The sequence below is a fragment of the Tamandua tetradactyla genome, chromosome 3 (genome assembly GCF_023851605.1).
Source record: "Tamandua tetradactyla isolate mTamTet1 chromosome 3, mTamTet1.pri, whole genome shotgun sequence".
In the NCBI taxonomy this organism is placed as follows: domain Eukaryota; kingdom Metazoa; phylum Chordata; class Mammalia; order Pilosa; family Myrmecophagidae; genus Tamandua; species Tamandua tetradactyla.
Window position 1 is genome coordinate 172636445 of NC_135329.1, and position 20474 is coordinate 172656918.

Consider the following 20474-nt stretch of genomic DNA (forward strand, 5'->3'; position numbering starts at 1 on the left):
GTTTAGTTCTGGTGTGCATACGTTTTCCAAAAAAAAATTATTTAAAAAAGATTTCAGACAGAAATTTTGAAAGACTAGTACAACACATGTACTCTTTAACTAGTTTCGCTAAGTTCACTGAGCTTTTGCCTTATTTGGTTCATCTCTTAAGTTTCACCCCCAAAGTAAGATAATGTCAGCATTGATAACAATAAATTTGACTTGATATAATAATATCATCCTACATCCTATATTGTTTTATATCCAATTTAAAATTTCTCCAATTTGTCAATAATGTGCTCTGTAGCCTTTTTAATTTTCTTTCTTTCTTTCCTTTTTTTTTTCGAATCAGGATCTAATGTAGGGTCGTGTTTGCAGCTACCTTGTCTCCTTTACCATTCTCCTTGCCTTTTTATTTTTGTCTTTAGAGCAGTACCAATTTGAAGAGTCTAAACCGATAACTTCAGAATTGCTTTTGATTGGATTCAGGTTGAATATTTTTGGCAGGAATAATTACACGGATGATATTGTGCCCTTCCCTTTGCCTCACACCTGAAGACAGATAATTCTATCTGTCCTGATACCAATGAGGCCAGTGTCCGTCCTGTGATTGAGGTGGGCTCTGCCAGACCTCTCCAGGTATGGGCACTTTCACCCCACTGGAATTAACGAGGACTTTATGGGGTGGCATCCGGGACTATGTGACGCTCCTGTTCTGCCACATGTACAAGAGTTACACATTTTTAAAATACTCAAAGGCGCTAGAAAGTGCGTGGAATAGTAGAAAAGATAGGGATAAGTTTCTGCAAAGTCCAGAACTTCCAGCAGAGTTCAGTCCCAGGCCAAGGTGCAGATTAGAAAACTAAGGGTGGAAGATTTCCATGGATCTCACAGGTAGCGCCATCCAGGGCCAGCCCAGGGTGCCGGGGCTCACCGGAAATCCAGAACCAGGCAAATCCTGGGGTGCTCCCAGTTTTGCTCACCTGGCTCTCTCCACGCGCTGGGAACTCGGGCCTCCTGGGGAGAAGGCAGGAGGGGCTGGTTATGCAGGCTCAGCGGGAGGTGGAAAGGTGGTTGCAGCCCCCATTTTAACTTAGAGAACTCGGGAGCCATCCCTGGAGAAAGAACGATCTCACTCTGCAGATAGGCGCAGGGCACGGCCTGATGCTGGGTCTTCCTTCCGCGTCACCCATTCACAGGGCCTGGCGGGCGGGCGGGTCCTGCGGCGGGAAGACGGGACAGGCCGGGCTCGCCAGCCTGTGCTAAGCGCTCACCGCCCCTTTGCTCAGGAAAGGACTCGGCCCCAGGAGCAAAAGCCCCTTTCTGTATGAAACGCCTTTCCAGTAGTCCTCCTCTCACTTAAGCTTTCATCGTCGTTATTGTTGTTGTTTATGACGTGAGGTAGGCGTGTATAACCAACCGATGTCACTCCCGTGTCACTTTATACACTTGCAAATGCTCTTTCCGTTTTAGGAGTTTCATTTTTTTTTTTTTTTTTAAGAGAGAGGGAGGAAGGGAAGGAAAGACAGAGAAGGAAGGAAGGATGGAAGGAAGGAAGGGAGGAAGAAAGGGAAACATTTTTAAACATTTTCTTGTTTTATTATATTTTGTTTATTTGTTTGTTTTTTACATGGGCTGGGGCCGGGAATCGAACCGGGGTCCTCCGGCACGGCAGGCAAGCACTCTTGCCCGCTGAGCCACCGCGGCCCGCCAGGAGTTTCATTTTTATTCTCGCTCCCCCGTGACTTTTCTGAACAATAACCATTTCATATAAACACTTTGAAAAGTTTGCTCTCTCCGATCTCCTTAAAAATAAATAAGTAAATAAATAAGCAAGGCTTTGCCACGTCCTTTTCTAGCAATTGCTCTAAAAGGTATTGGTTTGGGAAGTATTGGAGATAGAATCGGTGGGACGATCAATTCCAGGCTACCAAGAGCTTCAGGCTAATTTACATAAGAATATCTTGAAGAAGGGAATTAAGCTTACCAAAATAACTTACATTTAATGTAATGAAATAAATAACTACAACTCTACATTAGTTTTAAATTGAACAAAGAATGGATAGGTAATTCTCTGACAAAGGGCACTTTGAGGATGGGAAGTTATATAAAGTCACTTTCTTTAGCGGACTTATTTATTACTCTTATCTATTTACCAAACTACCAGCATTTCTTTATAAATTAAATAATTATACGAAACCTTCTCATGTCACTCATAAAATTTATTTTAAAAATTTCCCCAATGTTTTAATCATAATGGTACATTTACTCAAAGGCTTCTAAATAATCAATTGTTAACACGAGTTTAACAGATTAGGTTATCTTTAAAAATTTTAGACCTTTAAAGACAGACCAAATGCAAATCTACAGGGATTATAAAAGTGCTCAACACACTTACTATTAAAACAATGAATATGACATCTTGATCCTTGTCTTTATTTTTACTTCAATGTTTATCCTTATTCCTATTTATTCCTGAGGCTGCCTTCTGAGGATTTCAGGTCTTGATCATCTCATTAGACAAGGATAAAAAGAGACTTCGCCTCAGACTGGCAGGGTTACAAGATCTGGCTGTCAGGACCAAGAAGCCTTGGGTTGTCGTGGGGCCTGCTTATTTAGCCCCAAAGCTTCAAAGCTGCATACTGATCATTAGGCTGAATATATATATATATATATTTTTTTTTTTTTTGCATGTGCAGGCACCAGGAATCAAACCCGGATCTCTAGCATGGCAGGCGAAAACTCTGCCACTGAGCCACTGTGGCCCACCCTAGGCTGAGTATCTTTTAATAATCAAGGTTTTCATTTATGTTTTCATCATTAGAATGTGTGTTCCTTATTCGTATTTTATGATGGTCTGTGGTCTCCCTAATGCTTTAGCTCCTAGGAGGTGGGGAAATCAGTCTGCTCAATGAGTCCTCCTCTTTGGCCAGTGTTTCTACTTTATTGTGCAGTACACCGTGGAAACTTCCTTCTACTTGGTTGTTTTTTGTGACTATCAGACATGGTCAAGGGCAGCTGCCCTGGGTTACTTATCACACTAGGCTTGCTGATAAGACCCTCCTATTCCGGGTAGAATTCCTTCTATTTTTCTATTAGCTCAGCTCACTCACAATTATTCTGTCTATGCTCCTTTCCTACTTCACGAGAAGATATATTAACTATTTCATATACATACATGCATCTGTTTATCAACTGATGTGTGTAAATGAAATAGCAAATACGTGTGTGTGTATATATACACTGTACATGGATACATGTATATTGGCATATGAACACATATACATCCCTTACTTAATGATATCATTAATGACTTAAATGTATATCTTTTTTACAACCTTCTTTTGTATTATGACTTCCTTTTTGTATTTTTTATTTTAACGTTTCCCTTTTGACTCGCTCCCCCAGAAATGAGCTTACAATCTTTATAAATCAAAATGTTTCAATTAACGATAATAATAATAGTGATGACAATAATTTAATATTATAATTATACAACTTGTCAATGAGAGCTTGTTAAATGGAATACTTTGATCTGTTATCACTGTCCCTGGTATCCAAGACTTATCCTTGCTCTCTGGTACCTACAGCATGTTCCTGGCCCATCCGGAGTGTTTACCTTCAGTCCTTCAACTCTGACACCCCCTTTTCTCCTGTCTCTTTCCCGGCTACTGACTGCGGACTCACTGTCTCCCTGACCATCCTCAGCCATGAGCTGTCCTCCTCTCCAAGTTATAGGTCCGAATGCCTTTCAGGGCAGGATGTGGAACAACTTTGCCTATAATTTGAGCAGATCTCAAAGACACTTTCACTGGTTCTGTCTTTTGCAAGGATTGCATTTCCCTTCTCAATCAGTTCGCAGTGTTTTAGCATTGTATTATTGAAAATTTACAACAGTGGGCTACCTGGAGGAAAATCTGATGGATAAAGACTTTTATGGGTGGGATGGGCCAGGGGGGTTGTTGGCCTGGAACTCATTTTTATAAGTGGTCAGGTGGTTAGTGAGTAATGCTATAGTGACTTTTGGGTAAACAAGGTGCTGCTATTCTATCTAAATCTGGTGGACTAAATCCCAAGACTTCCAACCTAACCCACTTCGCAAAACATGAAATTATTAATCAACTTGATTGATCATCTGGAAGAGCTGAGAACTCTTTAGACGATTTCTTTTGACACTGAACTTTGCCTAGACTGTGAGCTTGGGGACACTCTCAGCCTTTGGGGGCTTCCCGGTCCACAGCGTGGCTCTTCCTGCATGTTTACTCTTTCCTGAAGAAAGCAACTCTCAACCTCTCCATCTCTTGAAGACATGGCCCACCAAGTAAGTAAGTAATACGGGCTATCAAGGTTCTTTTTGTCTCTTGGTGTTGGAACAGGCCTGATGAGAGTCATTATTTGCTTTATAAAAGGGAAATTGGGATAATGGTTTTCATGAGAAGTTGCTGGAAAATCCACATTACTTAACAAAAAGATCAGCAGACAGATATTTTTGCTTTCACCTTTTAAAGTTCTGATTGACCCTAGGGTAAGGTTGCCTCTCCTGGTGGTAAATTTTGGGCTTTGATAATCTGAAAAAAATTAGGACTGCCCCCAAGTTCTAGATTTCCTAGATAGAGAGCACATTCCCTCTTTAGAGATTATGATTTTCCTGTAGCTCATGGTAAAGTGGTCCTTTGTGGATTTCTCCTTTGCTAAGCCTCCCCAAGCCCTACATCCCATTGGTTTTGCCCTAATTGTTACTTATTTAAGATATAAGCAAATGTAATCCTTATGCACTTTGTTCCATAAATTTATCTAATAAAAATGTTGTTTTGTAAGAGCTTTTTGAAGTCCAAGAAAACTTTGGAATAATGTTTATGAGACTTTAAAAATCTTTCTTCTTAGGGGCAGGAAGTTACATTTTGCCAAGAATAAATGAACTCAAATAGCAAAGGGATTGGGTTTGACTTGAAATGCCAAACCCACAGTGTTTCAGTGGCTTCTTAACTGGGCCAAGCACATTTTCCCAGTCCTGAGAGTCAGGGCTGGTATCTAAAGTTTCAGACCAACATGTTATTACTTATAAATAATTATTTTAGTATGCCAGTTGCTTTTAATGTAAAAAGTTTGGCTTCATTTTTGAACCAATTTGATTCTTTAGGCAAGGAAGGGTGAGACTGTTGATTTTACAAGTCATCCCTTTATTAGTATTTGTTGAACTTTTGTGGGAAAAAATTGAATTAAATTTTCTGTTTGGTATTTTTTGAATGTTCTTAGTATCTTCGCTCATATTAATTCAAGATAATTTCATGGTGTCTTTTTTTTTCAAAACCACATTCTGAAGCATTTTCTAGGAGTGTTCCCTAAAAGGAAAATTATGATAAACAATATAATTAATGTTGACAGCCATGATAAATCCATGAAACTTCAAAGAAAACATATTAAGTCATTTGAGGGCTCATCATTCCCAAAGATGTTTTTCTGAAAGATGAGTGTAACATAAAATTAATAGCAAATTCTGTTACTATTTTAGGACAAGTTATTGGTTTAAGAAACAAAACATTTCATCAATGACCTTTTTCCTCCACTTGCTGACACTTCTTTTCCCATCAGTCTAAGTGTCTCCAGTTTTATTTGCTTTTTCTTTGTCTTTCCCTGCTACTCGTGAACTTCCATCATTCAATTTCATTCTTGCTGCTGCTGCTGCTTTTTCTATTTCTTCTTCTTCTCCATCTTTTGTTTGATCACCTCCCAGACTTTTACTCTGGAGATTTGTCTCAAAACTGAGGCCCAATAGCCTGTCTTTCTTAAACCCATCCCCTCTACCAGTTCATGCCATCTCTTTCTTTTATCCTCTCCTCTCATTCCACCATCTTTTTTCAGCCCAACACATCTCCCAGGTGCTGCCTTTCCAGTGGCCCTTGTATCAGCCACCAGACCTCCTGTTTTCCTGACCATCCCTTAATGGAGGGTGTGAAATTTTCTTTTGCTTCAGCAGGGAGAGCGCAGGCACCCTTCTCATCCCTTGCGGCCCATCCTCTGGTCTGTAGTCAGCACACAGTTTGTACGGCCATGGTCATAGTCATTAAATCCACTTCCATCTGGTAACCATTTGGGGAGGACCAACCCTATTCCGGGCATAGGGCCAGATGCTTTGTATACAAAGGTGAGTAAAAAGAGACCTGATCATTATAGTGTGTGCAATGTAGAGAAGCCACACGGAGACGGCAGTGATTAATTCCATTGCAAGACAAAGGTTTAGGAGGGAAGTCTTTGCAGAGGAAGCGGGTTTGCGCTACAAGGACATGAGATGCTGAACGGATGAAGGGAGAAGATCATTCCAGAAAGAGGTAATGCATGTCTAATCTATGGGGTAGGAGACAATCGGATGTGGTTGAGGTCATACAAGCAATTATGCTTTGAAAGAGAGTCAGTGACAATGAGGAGGTACAGGGACAGATGGTGATAGAAAAACATGCAGGAGTTTGTGCTTTTTGCCACCAAAAGCTTTGAAGCAAGGGAGTGCTGTGATTCCATTCCTCTGGTGAGAACATGGTGGTTGGAACAGCGAGAAGAAGGAGGGGAGAGGGTCTGAAATCTGGCAGACTAGGAAGGCAACTACTACAGACATGCAAAAGGAGATTAAAGGTTGGAGCTTAGGTGAGGAAAGAGAGGAGGGAGCAGGCTTCCTTGTGATGAGGAGGTGAGCAAGCCACATTCACTCTGTAGCTCATGATGAGGAGAGGATGTGAAGTTAGGTGATCCCAGGCCATAGAGTTTTATGTAGTCATGGAGATGGCTATTACTCTTTAGCTCCCATCTAACGCCTTCTTCCCCAGAACCTTATATCCTGTCTTCTCCTCCGGAAGGGTACTTTGGGCCTGGCTCTCTGAGAGTATGTATGTGTATGTGTCTCCATCAGAGCTAAGTATATCTCCCACGTCTATTTCTTTCCAATTTTCATAACTGCTTCCTTGATCTCTTCCCTAACTATTCTTCTTATAAAAAAAAACTTGTTTCTCTCTTCACGGGAGACCCCAGGAGACACCTGAGTTTCCTTACATCTCAGTTGGGTGTCTCACCTTCTGTGGTCATCAGTGTTCGATGCTAGGTCTAGTTTGGAAGGACCATGAGGGCAGGGTCATGTTTGCTAGGCTCCCCACTGAACCCCAGGCGCAGGTGCTCAGGAGAGGATGGCCACAGGGCATGGTGGCTCTGAGTGCCTGGTGAGACGCCATCCCTCTACTTCCTCCACCTCCTTGCCGTGTGACCTTGCGTAGGTTGTTTAAATTCCCTGTGATTTAGCTTCCTCTTGAGTAAAATAGGGGTAATAATAGTAACTACCATATAGGGTTGTTTTGAGGATCCTGTGAAATGATGCTTGTACACAGCCTGGAATAGTGCCTGGAACACAGAAATGGTTCAATAAGCATTCATTCGATATTGGTCTGCAATAAATGCTCATTGAATGGCAGAATGGACGCCAGGTCCATCTGGCTCCATTACCTGCTCCCATGCAAAATCAACCCCACAGCTAAATCCCTCCAATTTCACTCTGCTCCATGGACTCCTTGCTACCTTTCTTTTTTTTTTTTTTTTTTTTTTTTTTTTTTTAGAAAGGGAGGAAGGGAAGGAAAGACAGAGAGAAGGAAGGAAGGATGGAAGAAAGGGAAACATCTTTAAACATTTTCTTGTTTTATTATATTTTGTTTGTTTGTTTGTTTTTTACATGGGCTGGGGCCGGGAATTGAACCGAGGTCCTCCGGCATGGCAGGCAAGCACTCTTGCCCGCTGAGCCACCGCGGCCCGCCCATTGCTACCTTTCTTAATGTGTCTGCCCACAGAATGGCACATTCTGTGTTTAGCTCCTATATCACATATTTGTCTTTAGCTCTTCTTAAGCTAATAGACAAACTAACCCTTTTTTGTGTGTTGCACAGTTTAAAATGCAATTTTGTGTACATTGTCTTTTTTTTTTTTTTTTTAAATATTTGTCAACCATCTTGAGAGATAGAGAGATTCTATTAGTCCGCTTTACAGGGTAGGAAATTAAAATTCAGTACAGTGTTTGACTTGCCCGAGGACTTTCAGCGTACGTGGAGCAATCAGGACTCTTAACCAGGGCTTTGGTTCCCAGTGAGGGAAAGCCTTTCCCGCATGCCTCACGGCTTTCTAAGACAGTGTGCGAAGCACTTGGAAAATTAAAACAAGGTGACTGTGACCTGGTTCCTACCCTCAAGGAGCTTGCCCTCAGTCAACTAAATACAAGTCCAACTTTAATAAGGCAAGGACAACGTTCTCCGACACTCTGAGGATGGAGGAATCCATTCTAGCCTGGGATGGGGATGAGATGGCTCATCTCACAGCGATGAACTGGAGATGGAGAATTTAACAAGTCTTTTATTTTCATGTCCATTAAGATGCCTTCTGATTTTCTGCACCACTCATTTGCATTATTACTTCTTATGCAGATGGTGAGAAATTTAATGATTAAAATACTTGGCCAAACTTTCCTTTCTGAGAGGAAGTGAGTAGGAGAAAGCAGTGAGGGAAGACAGAGGGAAGTAATTATAAAATGAAATCCTGACATGTTCCTTTTTGTTTTTAATCGCTGAGAAGACAATAAAAAAAATGATGACAGAAGCACCCTTTGAAGTTAATATGTATATTATAGTATGTGACTCATAAAAACTAGGAAGCCTTTTTTTTTTTTTCGTTCTGCAGGGAGATGAAGAATAACCCAGAAGTGTGTGCCCCAGTGGCTTGTCCTCTGAAACTCAGACAAGAACTCTTGGAGTTTATCTTGGTAATTGTATACTTACCTATCATTTCAGATTTATTCTCAGGGTCTGAAAGAATAAATACATATTCCCAAGAAAGGGAATTTTTAGTGTAATTACTTCTAGCCCTGTATTAAATAGCTAAGCTACAAAGATCGATTAATTGCCTATTTTAAACCTTAGCTTTTTCCTTAAATAAGTATTATGTGCTATCTCATTAATAATTCATAAAGAGTTATTATCCCCATTTTACTGATGATGATACTGAGGCTCAGAGAAATGACCAGATCTGATCCAGATCTTGGCAAAACTTTGATTCCAGTCCCAGTTCTCTGTCTTTTTATCACATCCTTATTCTACCTCACAGCTGCTTCTGCAGATTCCTGCTTTAAATTACTTCTCTTTGTTCTCATGATTGTGAGACTTCTTATGACTTATAAGGTATTTATTTTGTCTCTGGAAGCTTCTGAAATAGCCCTTATTTGTCAGTTTGCCAGGCCTCTTGCCTTTGGAGTTAAGTTTAGTGAATTCCCTTGGGGAGTTTAATGATGCCTTTAAGAGAAATAAAGCCTGTGTCCCAGACAAACGTGGTCATATATCAGAATACAGTGTAAATATAAATTGGGTGGTTAGATTTTGATGTATGCCATCTGAGCTAAATTTTAGTAATGAGGAATAGGGCTGGGATCAGATGGCTTATAACATAGGTGCCAAATCGTGTTTTATGATATCTCCACCAAGCAAGGAAAAGGACTAAGGTGGATGCTTTATTAGATGTGAATTGGGAAAATTAACTTTAATGTGCAATGTGACCTTTTATACTGTAATTGCCAAAATACTAAACTTGTCTGCATGAAGTCAGGTTTAGACAATTTTCTAATATTCCTTCGCCTTTTTTTTTTTTATGGGAATAGCCAGGATAGCATTAACCATGGGAATCTCAAACAATACTGAATAGGTATCATCATTGCAGTAATAGAACTTATGGTTGGGTTTCTAAAAATATTTTGCATTATAGTTTTTGGGAGAAATTTAAGTAAAAAAATTAATGCTTTTAAAAGGATACTTGGAAAGAGAGACGTTTTAAAACCAAACTTTTGAAGGATTAACACATCCACACAAATTCATATTAGTCATAAAAGTCAAAAATATTTTTGTTACTAACATTCTATAGAAAAGACAGCTCAAATGATCAAGGAGTCAAATGGATACAGAGATTATTTTTTTAATTTGAAATTGTATATGTAATATATGTATTTTAATGGAATAATATTTTTATGGCTGTAGTAATTCATGTAGAGAAGATAAATTTGATTTCTGAGTGAACTCTTAGAATTTTTAGGAACTGAGTGGGGTGTTACGGGGTGAATTGCTCAAAAAATTCGCAGAACAAATCTTATCTCAAAGTGGACACAAGAGGGCGCCAAGTCTCTATGTCAGATCTAGAGTAGCTGATGGAGATTTAATGGACAAAATAAACTCTGGCACTTAAAAATGAAGCCATGTTTGTTTTATTCTGGGTAATATATTATGCACCTGCTTGTTTTATTTTTTCGACTGGTGTCAAGTGACATTCCAGAAATATGACATGTGTACTGACTGAATCCAGGCAGAGCTAATCTTTCAACGAATGAGTAGAACTATTTTGTACAAACTCTGTTCCATGATATAATGAAATCTTACTTTATTGTACTCACTCTAAATGGAATTAAGAGAATGTGACAAGTTGGCACATACTTTTTCAATCATTTTGTCCCTGTAACTCTGTAAGAAATAGTTTCTGGTCGTAGGCTATTTACTACACACACACACGCACGCACACACACACACACTTAAACACAAACTTCTTGGTTAGAGGCAATGAGGAAGGAGTCTTTGTACAGGGAGTTCAAGGGTTAATTTAGGACTGAGACATCTGGGCAAAGAGGGCACAAGATGATGCTGGGAGGAACTGCAGTTTCCGTGGATGGGGAAGAAAACCTAAGGCATTTTTGCCAGGTAAACCTTTGGCTTGGTTCCTTGTTTGGGAAAGTTCAGTGTGGTGGCTGGGGAGAGTAGGGTAATAGTTTCCCTACTGGCTGAGTGTGTTTATTGACCGGTTTCCAGTGAAACCACTCCTGTGCTCTGCACACATCAGCTGCTTAATACTCTTTTGTTGAATAGGTGCGTTCCTGGCCTTGAAAGGACACCCATTTTACTCTGCTCAGGCTTGTCTGCAATCCTTAACTGCCTGACAGGTAGCAATTAACTGCTGAAAGAAAGGCGTAAATACTTCCTTTTCAGCATTGACATTATGTCCATCTAGTGAAAGAAAAGGAGAGAGGCAAATAAAGAGAGTTCAGGAAATGCTGAAATTTCTTTGAAATAATTTCATTGAAAATTAACAAGTTGATTATTGTGAAAGCAGATTCCAATTTAAGCATAATAGCCAATCATCTAGCTTTCCTGGCCTTCAGTGAAACCCCTACTACCCAGAGGGATCTGCTTTTTACCCCTCCATGATGGTTATTGAGGTCCTCTGAGGTTAATTTGCCTTTCATACTTCAACCGCTTAAAGATAATACCTTTAACTCAATGATAAGCGCTCGTTTTTTCACAGTGCAGTTTCTTGGCGCCCCGGGAGCCCCGCCCAGCCCTGCCGCCCACGTGCCCCTCACCTGGGGTGTGATAGCGCAATTCCTTGTCATCGGATCCCCAAAACTCTAGCTGAGAGGCCTGCAGCGTTAGAAATCAGGGACCTAAGAGTTGCTCCACTGCTCTGGGAAGAGTTTCTGGTGCCCTGGCTTTCCTGGCCGGGCAGAGGCTGAGTGAGGCCTCTTGCATGGATCAGCGGGAATGTGAAGTCCTGGTTCCCGGGGCCCATTCCAGAGGCCTCTTCCTTACGGCCCTTGGATTGTGGGTCTATAGTCAGTCTGTCCAGGCTTAAAGGGCCGGGTCGGAGGCACAGGAAGATAAGGGAGGGACGTTCAACTTGGACTCTATTTATAAGTTTCCCTCCCTAGAAATATGTTCCTTTTCCCCCAAACAGCTGATGAATTATTTATTGATTTCTTAAATCTCCTGTTCTCTAGTTGGGGAGTGTGGGCTAGAAGATAAGGTGTTAAGTTGTCTTTGGATTTAAAATGAACACTCTTTATGCCTTGTCTTCAACTTTCTCCTGACCTTTTAAAACGATTGTTTCTTCCTCTTATCTGTTAGTTTTCCCCCTTTCAGGTTATGGTTAAGAAGTTCTTGATACTTTTTTCACAAAACACTTTAACAAATCCTTCCCGTTGGCAGGGAATTAGCTCATGAATAAATGGATAATAATGACGGCTGACGTTTTTTGGAGTGTTGACTGTTTGGCAGGCACTGTGCTGAGGGATTTGCTGCATTATCTCACTTGATTCTCTCAACAGATTTATGGTAAAGCCCACTCCGCGAACGGAGAAACCAAAGCAGGGGGAGGAAGTAGCTCGTCCGAGGTCATAGGATTAGGAACTGGAAATATCCGACTCTAGGGTGTGGGAGATAGGAGATGAGGTTGAAGTGAAAATCTTTGGCTCTGAAACACACGCAAAGATGGAAGGTGACAAAACGAGCCTTTATTAGTTACAAACGTGTGTCATGAACTTGCTGTACGCCTCATACTTTGAGGGTAACAAAAAGGGTGGAAGCAACAGATCCTGGCCCTGGAGAGGCTTTGTAGTCTAGTCTAGTGGCCCCCAAACTTTGCCGCACACTGTAATAATCTGGGGTTCTTTAAAGTGGGCTAATGCCTGACCTGACCCCCAGAGATCTGTATTTAAATGGTAGGGAGATGGCACTGGGGCCTCAGGAGTTTAACCCTCCCCAGTGAGAATCAGTGGTCGGAGAGCAAAGCTACAAAAAATAAGACTGTGAAGCAGGAGATAAAATACATGTGACATCGTGCAGCTGAATTATCAATGATAAATTCTTTTGCCATTGTAATTCCTCTGCCATTGAAGGGTCCTCGAACTGTGATTTTAAAAGTTTCCCTCACTTTGGTGTGGTTAGCAGGTTGCTATGGTTCACAAAGCCTCAGGGAACAATTGGTGTTTAGGATACCTTTTTTTCCTAGCACAAGGGAAAAGCCTCTCATTGGGTGAACTTCCACCAGTTCCCGCTGGGTTTCTGGGGCCGTCAGACCCTCTTCTGTCCTTTCTCCCCACATATTTCTTCTCACAACATGCCTAGCTTCCCTGTTTAAGCTATTCATCTCTATTTCCCCCTGTTCCTTTTTTTCTTCCCCTACTTAATATTTCCCTTCATTTTCTCCTCAGATATCACTCATCTGCCTCCCTGATCAACGTGTGACAGCCTTGGTACTTAAGAAAACAAAAACAAAAGCTTCTGTCCTTTGTGCATTCGTTCGGTTAGGAAATTTATACATGCTCTGTCTTCCTTTCTACAAAATAAATTGAATTCCATTTTCCCGTGCCGTTTCCTGTGCCCTTGGTAATATGTCACTGAGTTATATTTCATCCGGTATCTGGTGATCAGAACCCCCCCCCCCTCCGAAAACACCGCCATCCTTCTTTCCATGGTCGTATTTAAATCATTGCAAAGATACAGAATTTTCCTTGCTTGTTACCATTACTCCATTTGGTGTTTAACTGTACTGAACATATTGAAAGGTTGACAGAGACATTACTATTTTGGATATTTATCTGTTGCCGAATGTACATCAAAAGATGGAGCTTTTCTTCCAACGTTCATCAACAGCAGCTAGTATTTTATGGCTGTAGAGGTTTGTAAGGCAATTAGAGCTATTCATTTACATTTTACTAACTGTTAAAATTTACTAATTTGGACAATGTTAGGAAAATATAATGATGGTTTAAAAAAGGAACCATGAGAAGATATTGAAAGAGAAGTACTTGAAAGGGAGAGTACTAAAATATGAAATGAATCCAAGTAGATGTCACCTATAGAATTAAGAGAACCAAATACAGCGAAAGTTGCAGAGAACGCACACATAGAGCTATGCATAGAGAAATAATTCTTAGATAGGCATTGGCTAAGATTAAGAAGAAAGACTAGAAATTAAAGATGAGTGTGAGAATGGGAAAGAGAAATTAAAAACATGGTTTAGCAGCTAGGGACAATCAAAGGGTTTTCTGCTTACATCAAAGGGTGGGGTGGGGTGTGCAAGACGGGAGCTAGTTGTCCCGGTGTTAGCTACAAAGGTACAACATCATATTTGTTACTGAAACATCCTGTATTTGAAAACCTGCCTGAGAAATATTCATTCTCCGAAGGAGGAACTTTCAACAGTTCGGCTGAAGTAGAATGTTGGAATTACTTTATTCATGAAGCCAGAAGATGGCAGTATTGTTAACGTTTGCTGGGAAAATACAGCTCTCAGTCTTGAAAACTGGGTGAAGAAGAAACGGCTGTCAAGCTGGTTTCTGTACTGTGCAGCCCAACAGAATATACTCACAGCAGGATTATGCGTAGATGTTTGTTATATGAGATTTCTATAAAATAGCAACATGTGATACAAAACCAAATTTGAAACTCAAGAAAGGTGATAACAGCATGAATTTTTTAACTCCATATACCTGCTGCCCATCTTCTGGCTAGCATGGTATCATTGCAGTGGTGTTCTATTTTAGTTTGGTTTTTAGTTCATTTTCCCATAACAGGCAAACTCTATGTCTACTTAAGGGTAAGCGATAGATCTGTTGTATTACATTTCTAAGTTAGTATGTATTGGAAACATAGAAATAATTGTGTGCTATTGTTTCAGGATGTTAAAAACCTCTGCTCTGGGTGGGTGTCATGTTTTCCAGCTGTGATTGCTCACCTTACTATGGTAGGATGAATTATCATCACGCTCTGAATAAAAAGCCATTCAAAGAAAAGCATTTTGCTCTCATTTAAAGTAAATATGTAACAAAGGGTGTCTGCTAAAATTCCATTGCAGTAACACATTTTTTCAGTTTTTTTCCAAAATTAAAAAAAAAGAAAAAGAATTAGCTCCAAGCAAGTTAGACATGATCTTAATTCCTGGACATAAAGGGGCAATAGCAGTGAAACCCTCAAATGCAATCTTTCCTTTCATTTAAGTGTGTGTGTGTGTGTGTGTGTGTGTGTGTGTGTGGAGGTGTGCTGTTCGTGTGTGAAGGGGTGTTGGTGAGGAGGAAAAGTGAGGTGAGGTTAAGGTAAGGAAATGGAGCTGTGGAAAGATTTTAACTTTGGCTGTTTAAGTTTCATGATTAAATACTGAATTTGATCACATTTCTTAAATAAATCTGGCTCTGAAGCTCTAGGCTTTAATATCACGTAATGTTTAAAAAGGTCATATTTCAATATAACTTTGCAACTTAACCAGTAATTAAAGAATAACTATAAATTTTGTCATGGAATAGACTTTTTAAAAACTGCATTTGTATTCTGTTAAATGATCAGTCCAGGTAAACTTCCTGTATTTATTCACACAGGTGGGTAAATTTCATTGCAACCGCATATGACTCCGACTTCTAAAAAATAAAAACATGACATTTTTGGTTAATAATTACTTCAGCAACATTTCCCAAGCATCTTTTATATCATAAACAACTCAGATCCTGGTTCAGCTCTTCTGGATTCCATAATAACAGATGGATTGCGAGACTGTTTACTGTTGCTTCCCACAAACTTCCTCTTTGTAAACTACTATATTATTTATGAATCAGAAAAGTTTCAAAGAAGACTCCTATTCAATTACTGCTTACTGATGAACTTGCATCAGAGAAACTTTTAGTCCAATCATACCAATTCATTAAAAAGAACTATTATTATTTCAAAATTTGAATTTTACAGGCTACTAGGCTTGCTTCCCAGGGCTGTGTACTCGCGAAGACCCAGTCAGACAGATTGTATTAACGCTACCCTCAGGAAACAGGAATAAGTAAATACATTGTCACTGAAAAATTGAGTAGGTTAAGAATGAAGTGTTTTTGTAAATGGCAATACCCCACCAGACACATAGCAAGTAGTTTAGAAAATGTTGCAAGTAATTTTGGTTTTGAAATGGTTTATATTCATCCTTGTGGCATACTTTATCTACATTTCTGCAAAGACCTAATAACAGTTTATTAACATTTCAGGTCCCCGAATTTGACACAATTGTTGATTAGAGTGTCATGAAGAAATAAACACAGAAAAAGAATGAAGCTGAAATGCACCTCTTAAACGTTTATTTGATCCATCATGATTTTATAATTTATTTTAGTAATAGAAGCAATTTTCTCTTCTGTGTGTATGTGTGTGTGAGAAGTGGTCACAAAGATATCCACATTGATAGACTTTTATTTAGATGCAAGACAAGACAAAACAAAACCAAAGAAAGCAAAAATCCCCACTAAAATGAAGCCCTGCAAATAACCCTAATCTGACATTTCCACCCTCTGTGCTCCATAAGGATATGCAACCTGATTATGATTAATTTATCATGACCTCGATAAGAAACATTTACAGAGAAGTGTCATCAATTTACAGTTGTTCTTGGGTTGAACCTAAGCTAGTTTTTTTGTGGACAGGCAGGGCCTTTTATGTAAGCATTCTGTTAAAAATATAATGGTAAATATGCCCTGTGTGAAGTAAGAGCGTTCTCGCCTGCCCTAGAAGGTGTTCTCAACAGGGACTCTTATTGCTTGTAAGGGAACCTATTGCTGGGGCAAATCAGATGCAGGATCCCTGGACGCCAAATTCCACGAGGAAGGAGTCTGCGACAGATGCTTCTGCATTTTATGCAAATAGCAACTGCATGGATCAGTTTTCCTCCCCTCTATGGAATATAAGCATCTGGAAAATAGAATTCCAAGAGTCTTAGCACATTAACAAATGAACAGAAATGACCAAACAAAACAGGTAACATGACTGAATTGGGATGTCAGTGAGGAATATGTTTATGAAAGCTCTAATTACAGTATTTTTCTCAAGCCGCATGTACTTTTATAATTTCCCAGTCCATTTCTTTCCATACATATATAGAAACCAAAAAAAAGTATATTTGTTGTATTTATTTGCCTCCCAGACACATACCCTAGTTTCATAGTATCCCAGGTTTGTAGTCACGGTAAGGATTTCAACACAGTGACTGAAGATGTGTTTCAAACTACTTTAAACAAAAGCAAAAAGAAAACCAGAAAACCCTTTCCCAGAAAAAGTTTAAAAAAAAAATCCAAAGTAGAAATGTCTCCAAGCTTAAGCTTTTAGATACGTTTGCAGTGAATTATATTTTCTTACATGATTGTATCACTTAAAATCTATTTATAAAAATCATAAGCTTAATGATTAAAGAGGTACAAACATTTATCTATATCCTGGTAATCAGCTTCAGCTTCCAAATGGAGATTACTACTATTCCAATACATAAATAATTTTATAGTACTCATACATTTCCTTTAATAAGGCTTTCACATTATACCTAATTTTATGTAAATGTTATTCAGATTCCAATCCAAGAGTTTCGGAGGGGAGGTTAAAGGGTGTTTATCTTGATTTGTTAAAATGCATCATTAAAATTAAGCAGTGACAAATATTATGACTTTTTAAATTGTTCTAAATGGTTGTATTTTTTTTTATTAAGCTTGTGTTTATACAAAATATTTTAACTCTTTATATATAACCTAATTTGATAAATTGTTCATAAATGAGCTGTAATGAGAAAATAGACCTGGTAATCTCATAAATTTGAACAATCAGCTTCTATTCTTAGTAAACTCCTCTTTATGAGTATTATTTAATGAAATAAAATGCTATCTTTCACATTTAGAAAAATTGATAGAAATTGAAATTAATCCAAAAGGAAAGCTTTTAGATTATTTTATTTTCTGAAATGCTAGGCTTTATGTCGAGTTACCGTAATGATTAGTCCTTAAGTATATATTTCTTGGACATACCGTTTTAACATTTGGAGAGAGTATACATTTATTTAGAATAGTCATAATAAAAGATAAATGCAAATCAGCAAAAAACATTTCGTTTGTCTAAAAGTACTTCTAAAAATGATATTTTAGGGATGAAAGGAAATGATCAGAAATGTCTTTCATAAAAATACAACTCTAATATTCTTACGTTACTTATTAAAAATATTCAGCATTCAGATAGGGTTTATATGCAAGGTTCTAAATGAAACTTTACTCGAAAATTCAAATAGCATTTCAGAATCAAGTATTAATAGAATAAACTTAATTTTAGATTCTCAGTAGTGCAGCTGCATTTTCCATTTAATTACGGGTTTTCAACAGTAGTAATTTCTCCTTGACCTACTCAATCTCAAAAGTAAGAAAATTGCTTCCTTTTAAAAATTGACAATGGCACGGTATGTTTCCAAAGAAAATGACAAATTACAGAAAACCATTAGTTTAAAAATATTTAGCCCAAAAGAAGTTTTCATAGAAAACTTGTTTAAATATGTGGAAAAGTTATGTGTCGCTTTTATTGTGTGGCATAATGTGAATGTTAAGATATTATTTTCTTTTTTTCTAATAGTAAAATAAAAAATGTGTTATGTAATTGTAAAAGCCCAGAGTCCATGGAGGATTACTTGTTTCTTGCTCTTTGGGAAATAGAATTCTTCGCAAGTGTAAATTCATGGAGATTTCAGCTTTAGCCTTATATAGTAGATGAACAGAAAAAGGTGTTTTAAAGGAGAAAAATCAAGCTTAATAACTGTTGTGGAATAGGATAGCAAGTTAAAGAAAGACCAGAGCATTGGCCTTTGAAAAGTTATTAAGAATGAAGCTCAGAATGTACTGACAAGTAGAGGAAGAGAACATATATATATTTTTTTACCTAAACTGCCAAATCATAGCTCAGAATGCAAACATTCAAATTCTCTCTGAAAGAAAAGCAAAATGATCTTCCTGATTTAATAAAAAAGACTTCTCAACCACAGAGAAGAGGGAATGGGTATTGTTTTGTTTCTTTGATACAGAGATTTTATACAATATATACTTTTCAAACTGTTGAGCCTCATGGAGCCTATGAAGGCTTTGAGTCATTGATTACAGAATGAAAAATTTCATAATCAATGAATAATTATTCACTATTAAATCTTCTCACTTTTAGCATGCTCATATACCCTTTTGGTGTGTATGTCTTGTGACTTCTCCTTACTTTTAAGTGGAATTAAAAGCAAATTGCATATAAATAAGTTAAACCTTTCAAGAGAATATTCTTTCTCAAGTTTATTTATTATTAATATTTTCCTTTTTATTATTTATAATTCCAACACAAATTATGTCTCCATAGCCAAACATGGTTTTAATATCCAAATTGATTAAAAGGGTCGTTTTATAGATTCTGAACCATTGGCAATGCCAGGGTCTGCTGAGAATAGAATATCCAGCTCAGGGAATCCAGGGAAGTGTTTAGTAAAAATCAGAGATGTGGAGCTATTCGGTTCTTTTTCTCTGCTAAGTTTGATAGACTCGATATCACCAAATGACCCAAGATCCCCTTCTAAATGCAGATCTGTCAGAAAAAAAAAAAGACGAGTTGCCCCAGAAGTCAGAGGCTCACATTACTGTAAACTTTGTGTGGCAGCACCATAGACGTTTAGCTTAATGATTTTTTCCCCTAAAGTTTCAAATGGACACACTGCATTTTTAAACTTACTTAGTAAAATATCTCTTTTAAAATCTACGGTTGGCTTGGGAGCAGGGTCCAAAATACGTGGGGCACTCAGATGCTCAATAGCTTCCTCAGTGGCTAAGAATTGAAACAAAAACACATGGCTTGAAAAAAAGCAGCAGCTAAACAGTGTGGAAAAATTGGGATTTAGTCAGGTAGGTCAGTGGTGAGTCTGCCTTTTGAAGGTAACAACAGCCTTCTTTTGTGGGATAGAAACTCATGAAAAAAGGATTCTTTGGAGTAAAAGAGACTATGAAAATCTAAATAGCAAAATTAAATTCACATTTACACCCGAATTCTTGTAAATGACCCGTGTGTCATTGTCAGCGACTATAAATATTCTTACCTATTGACTATAAAATTGTATGATCTCTATGAGCAGTTGGACCATAACAAATGCATACTAATTTTGGGTGCAGTTTGGATAAAGAAAGTCCTCACAAAGTGACATAAGTATGGATTCAGTACGATACTGGTTTCTTAATTTGTTGAAATCTAATAAAATGAAACTACAGGGAAAAATCAGCCGTAGGTCTACTAAACAGAATATTAGAATATTATTTAGGAGTTCTTGGATCTTGTTCCAGCTCTCTGTCTTAGTACCCTCACGTGTAAAATGAGGGTTTCAAATTAGATGATTCTTCAAGTCCTGGTAAGCTCTAAAGTACTATGACTTTTAAAATTATGAATGAAATGTCCTTTGATTTTTCTTTTTATTTAAAAAGTGTTGCTCAGATTTTTTGGTTAATTGATACTGTCTGACTTTTCTGTGTTAGATGCCTAGTTTTGTAAAGTGAGTTAGGGAATGCCTTTTGGTATGCACAAACAAAGGAATCAATTAAAGGTCCTCTAGAGAATGAAGACTGCAGTGATTGCTGAGAGCAATAGAATTGCCGGAATGAAACTTACAGGTATAGATGAATGCTGAGAAGCTATCACTCACCGAACAATAATGATTCCAAAGTAAATAAACACCCCCCTCCCCAAACACACAGTATCAAAAAAAAGGCCAAAGAGACAAAAAGAGGAAAAAAGGAGAGAAGAGAGGGAAAGAAAGAAAAAAATGTGGGCTATCTATCTTTGCACAGGGGACTTACCAAAGGTTTCCCA

The 20474-nt window shown here is 38.4% G+C and overlaps 1 long non-coding RNA gene across 1 annotated transcript in view; it reads left to right on the forward strand.

Annotated features, from left to right (window-relative positions):
• The window catches only part of LOC143676487 (uncharacterized), a 102555-nt gene extending 89386 nt beyond the window's left edge, over window positions 1-13169 (forward strand). Inside the window, exons 2-3 of the long non-coding RNA XR_013172124.1 lie at window positions 8683-8764; window positions 13022-13169. This is a non-coding gene — a long non-coding RNA (uncharacterized LOC143676487). The remainder of the gene's footprint in view (window positions 1-8682; window positions 8765-13021) is intronic.
• Window positions 13170-20474: the final 7305 nt, after the last annotated feature.